The following is a 6000-nucleotide window of genomic DNA, read 5'->3' as shown; positions in this document are numbered from 1 at the left end:
TAGCAGAAAAAGATATAATTTCCAGTCCATTGATCATTTATGAAAAAATGTAGCCTCAAAATTATTAAGTGGAATTTGTAATATTATAACATTTAGTTTAATGCCCAGCTTTTATAAATGCCTTACACCTAATTCAAGAGAAACTATACTGGTTATGTCTTTTAGTATTTAATAATTAGTAAGAAAAACAGCATCATTCATGTTAAAAATGGTTGTAATTAAAGACATGGCAGTAATTGTAAGAGCATGGTGCTCTTTTATGTGTGAATAAAATAAAACTTGAAAAGTGACACCAGAAATGATACAGATGTATCATGTGAGTTTGTCTAAGTGGACTTGATTGTCAGACAACTTTAAGTCATATATTTTCAATTTACTGAGTCCTATTTTTAATATCTTAGTATGGAGTAAGCTGTGCTGACCAGACAGAAATATTTTTCTTTACCAAGTCAGTGTTTGTTTGTTTTTACATTTCTTTCAGTAATACTCTGTGACATGAAATTAACAATTTTTAGCTTTATCTGAGATCTTCTGCATGAATGAATAGTGGGTTGTCAAATATTCATGAAAAATTAAACATCAGTACAAAGAGGAGATAGATGTTATAGTGGAATGTAGCTCTTTGTGTTAGAGACATTTGTCAGCTGTTATACAGTTAGATGAACTATGAGGAAATTCTGCAAAGCAACATGCAACCAACATATTTATAATGATTCTATGATATATCATCTAAAATAACCCACATTATCAAGACAGAGATATTGCTGTGGGATACTATAAAACACTGAATACTGTGTTGGCAATGACTGCTTCTATTAATTTTTTGTGGCTTTATATACATATATATATATAATTTTATATATGCATTTATTTATCTTATGGGAGGGTAACATTCTGCCATAAACTAGGTCTTCAATGCTCTTTATGTTAAAGATGACGATGTAGTGGGTAGCCATTCCACATTCCAGCTTTGATCTGGAAGTTCCAACCCCCATTGAGGCTTCAGCAACTCTCATGCTTACAAGGCAGGGCCAAGGGAAGACCCTGGAGACCCGAGATCTGTATGGGCCAACTCTCTCTCTGTTCCTGGACCCTAGACAGTGGAGGTTGACTGAGCAGAGCTCCAGAGAACACTGCTGGGCTGCAATACACCTTCCCCAGACCCCGCGACCAACCTATCCCTTCATTTGTAAGTTACTCACTAAATAAATCTTCCTTTTAACTACGTGGAGTAGCCTTAATAATTCCACCAATATGACACAAACTTATTTTGTTAAAATTTTGGAGGTAAAGTATTTAAAAAGATATGCTGAGTTAAAACTAAGGTGATAACAGAGATGCTTCTTTTTTTTTTTTTGAGAGAAGGTTTTTCTGTGTAGCTTTGCACCTTTCCTGGAACTTCCTCTGTAGTCCAGGCTGGCCTCAAACTCACAGAGATCCTTCTGACTCTGCCTACCCCAGCGCTGGGATTAAAGGCGTGTGCTACCACCGCCTGGCTGAGATGTTTCTTTTTGTTGTCTGCAGTAAATGATGCCCTATTTTTTGTAGAATATAGACTTCCACATTTCTTGTCTCGCTCTCCTTCTCCCAAGTGTGTGTATGTGTGTGTGTGCATGTGTGTGTGTGCATGTGTGTGTGCATGTGTGTGGTGCATGTGTGTGTGTGCATGTGTGTGTGCATGTGTATGTGTGTGCATGTATGTGTGTGTGCACACATGTGTGTATGTGTATGTCCCTAACTCCCTCCTTTCTTTGTTTCTCTTATCTCTTTCCCATTTTTCTTCCCTCTCCTAGAAAAAAATTCCTTGTAACATTATGTATATCCAAATAAGGACTACTAAAAAACCTTGATGACATACATATTTTGCCATGAGAAAAATTTTACTGTTTGCTCTATAAATTTTTGAACTCAAAGCATAAAAATATAGATATTTTGAAGAAATTATACATCCTATTTCAGTTTATGAATGGACACGTCACTTAAGATTTCTTTTAATCTTGGACTGGAGAGAAAGCTCAGCTGTTAAGAGTACTGGTTGCTTTTTGAAAATGAGGACTAGGTTTGGTCCCCAGCACCCACATCATGGCTCAAAATCATGTTTAATTCCAGATCCAGGAGCAATGAAGTCCTATTCTGACTCCTGTGGCCACCATGCATGCACATGTTATACATATTTATATGTAGGCAAAATATTTGTATACATAGGAAAATATAAATCAATCTATAAGAACTTAACTATTTTATAATCTTAATTATGACATAAAGGAAATAAAGCATTAATAGGCTGGCGGTTGGTGAATGCCATTAATCACAGCACTGAGGAGGCAGAGAGAGCAGATCTCTGAGTTTGAGGCAACCCTTTTCTTTTTTTATTTTAAATTTTTTATTCATTTTATATACCAACCACAGTTCTCCACTCCTCCCAGTTCCCCACCCCCAGCCTACCCCCCACTCACTCCCCAGAAAGGATAAGATCTCCCACAGGGAGTCAGCAAAGCCTGAAACATCAAGTTGAGGTAGGATCATGCCCCTCCCCCCTGCATCAAGGCTGAGCAAGGCATCTCTCCACAGGGAATGAGTTTCAAAGAGCCAGTTCATGCACTAGGGATAAATAAATCCTGGTCCCACTGCCAGAGGCCCCACAAACTGCCCAAGTCATGCAGCTGTCACCTACATGCAGAGGGCTATTTCAGTTCCATGAAGGTTCCCCACCTGTCAGTGTAGAGTCAGTGAGCTCCAACTTGCTTGGGTCAGCTGTCTCTATGGGTTTCTCCATCATGATCTTGACCACCCTTGCTCAAGTAGTCCCTTCTCCTTTTCTTCCACTGGCTCCTGGAGCTTGGCCCAATTGGTTGATATATTGTACACCCCAATAAACTTATTTAGGGGTCAGAGAACAGAACAGTCACTATGTTAAACATAGAGGTCAGGCGTTGGTAACACATGCCTTTAATCCCAGCATTCTGGAAGCAGAGATCTCTGTGAGTTCAAGGCCACACTGGAAACAACCAGGCTTGGTGACAAACACCTTTAATCACAGCACTTGAGATCTCATGTCTTGCTTGGGAAAGACACAAGTCTTTAATCCCAGGAAGTGATGGCAGGGAGCAGAAAGGTACATAAGGTATGAGGACCAGGAACTAGAAGCTTTTAAGCTTTTAGGCTTTTAGCAGCAGTTCAGCTGAGATCCATTTGGATGAGGATACATAGGATTCCAATTTGAGGAAGCAGGATCAGCTGAGAAGTTGGCAAGGTGAGGTTAGCTGTGGATTGTTTTACTCTGATCTATCAGAATTTTTACTCCAATAGCTGGCACTGAGGTTATTAATAATAATAATAATAATAATAATAATAATAATAATAATAATACCATTTCAAAATTCATGTTACAGGCCCAGTGCTTGGTTTTGGATCTCTGCATCTGCTTCCATCAGTTACTGAATGGAGGTTCTGTGATGATAATTAGGGTAGTCACCAATCTGATTGCAGGAGAAGGCCAGTTCAGGTACCCTCTCCACTATTGCTGAAAGTCTTAGCTGCTGTCATCCTTGCAGATTCCTGGGATTTTCCCTAGAACCGGGTGGGTTTCTCCCTAACTGCATAATGGTCCCTCTATCAAGACATCTCTTTTGTTGCTCTCCCTCTCCTTCCCTCCCCCAAGTCACTCATCACATTCCCTCATGTTCTCATCTCCTAATCCCCTCTCCTCTATCCCTTCCTCTTCTACCCACAGTTTACCTGGGAATCTCATCTCTTTCCCCTTCCTAGGGTGATCTCTTTTAGCATCTTCCCAGTTACCTAGCTTCTCTGGGGCTGTGGATTATAACTTGCTTATCCTTTGCTTTTCATCTAATATCCACTCATGGGTGAGTACATAACATCTTTCTGGGTTTGGGTTACCTCACTCAGAATGAATTTTTTTCTAATTCCATCCATTAGAGGCAATCCTTTTCTATGTAGTGAGCTTCATGAAAACCAGTCTACATGGTCTGGTCCTGTCTCAAAAAAAATGACCTTCCAAAAGGAAACAAAACATTAATGACACCAATCTTCTGTATAAAATGTTTATATACTGTCTATGTACTTATATATTTATTAATCGATGCCTGTCATGGATGTACAGTGCACCTGTATTTATTATTATATTCTATATTATTGATCATGCAACATTATGAATGTGTGTGTACAGTGTGGGCAAAATGACACCTGTATTCTAATTTGACCTCTGGCCGCTGTTCATATTCACTTTCTTTTTTACATGTTTAGCATACCTTGCATTTTGATGTTAGATTGTTGCATGAATCTTCAAAGTTCTTATTAATAAAATCAAACCCGAGGCCAGTTATTGGGGTCAATGCTGGTAGATCAGAGAGACAGAACAAGTCACAGCTATCTCACCTTGCCAATTCCTCAGCTGGTCCTGTTTCCTCAGACTGGAAGCTTCTGTGTCCTCATCCCAATGGCTCAGCTGAACTGCTGCTAGAAGCCTGAATGCTTAACCAGCCAAATGCTTAACCAGCCAAATGCTTCTAGTTTCTGGTCCTCACGCCTTATATACCTTTCTGCTTTCTACCATCACTCCCTAGGATTAAAGGCTTGCTTCCTGGGATTAAAGGCGTGAGTCACCATGCCTGGCTGTTTCCAATGTGGCCTTGAACTCAGAGATCCCAGATGGATTTCTGCCTCTGGAATGCTAGGTTTAAAGGCATGTGCTATCACTGCCTAACTAGTGGCTTTTCTGTTCTCTGACCCCAGATAAGTTTATTAAGGTACACAATATTTTGGGGAACACAATACCACCACATTAGATAATAGATATGTCTTCCTTTTTTTTTTTTGGAGACATTTGAAAGACAGAAGAAGAGGCTAATGCTCACTATGAAGCTTTAGTTTCATGGCTTTTAGCTCTCAATTTTCTTGCTTCTGTCCCCAAATGCTGAAAATATAGGAATGGACGAAAATAACTGATAATATAATCTTTTAAAATTTAGTACAATAGGTTAATGATAGACTGCAGAAGCTGAAATGTTTGAACTAAATATTGTTCACAATTTCTGTCATATTAAGTACATGGCTTATTGATGCTTCTGTATGTTTTAATTGTTCATTGACTTCTTTGCCAAGTTCCAATCTATTTCTGCTGATTCTCATGAACTTAATTTTTATGTTTCTGGATAACCTTAAGAATTATAGTGATTCATTTGAAAGAATTGTCTATGTTCATTTAATTTAAGTAAATGGTATTTTGCCAAGATTTCCGTTATCTTGCTTACATGCTTTTAGGTTGCCTTGATGAAAAGCACAATCTCTGAGAGAATAAAGCAACCTGTGTAGGGCTCTGAAGTCACATACATGTAATGCTAGAAGTCTGCATCCCTACTTTGATCCTTATTACTCCTATTTGTCCTTCTCTCAGCATCCTAAATATTTAAGTTGTTTTTCTTTTCTTCTGTAATTCTTTTTTAAATTCTTTTAAATATAAACAGCACTAGGAGTAACATATTTTGTTTCTGTTCTTTTTATTAAAACTTAGTTTTGAAATCTCATGAGGGGAAACACTAGAAAGTGAAGACCCCAGTTCTTTATTTAGTCATATGTCTAATTTCAGTAATGAATGTCATTATATTTTCATAGTAGAGTAACTACTGGGTTTTTATGTCTTCATTTACTCCTTTATGTATGAAGTATATTCCTGTTGAAGTGACCTACTCATTAAAATTAGGGTAGATTTAATCTATTATCAGACCTCTATTCTACTTCTTAAAAATTAAGATGTATTGCTACACAGCAGTGCCTTTTTAGATAAAGGATTCTTCTGAATGTTCTATACTTCTATCAGTACCATGAAGAATTAAAGATTATTATTTGTGCCGGGCGTTGGTGGCACACGCCTTTAATCCCAGCACTCGGGAGGCAGAGGCAGGCGGATCTTTGTGAGTTCGAGGCCAGCCTGGGCTACCAAGTGAGTTCCAGGAAAGGTGCAAAGCTACACAGAGAAAC

The sequence above is a fragment of the Peromyscus maniculatus genome, chromosome 10 (genome assembly GCF_049852395.1).
Source record: "Peromyscus maniculatus bairdii isolate BWxNUB_F1_BW_parent chromosome 10, HU_Pman_BW_mat_3.1, whole genome shotgun sequence".
NCBI lineage: Eukaryota > Metazoa > Chordata > Mammalia > Rodentia > Cricetidae > Peromyscus > Peromyscus maniculatus.
This window is presented reverse-complemented; position numbering follows the sequence as displayed.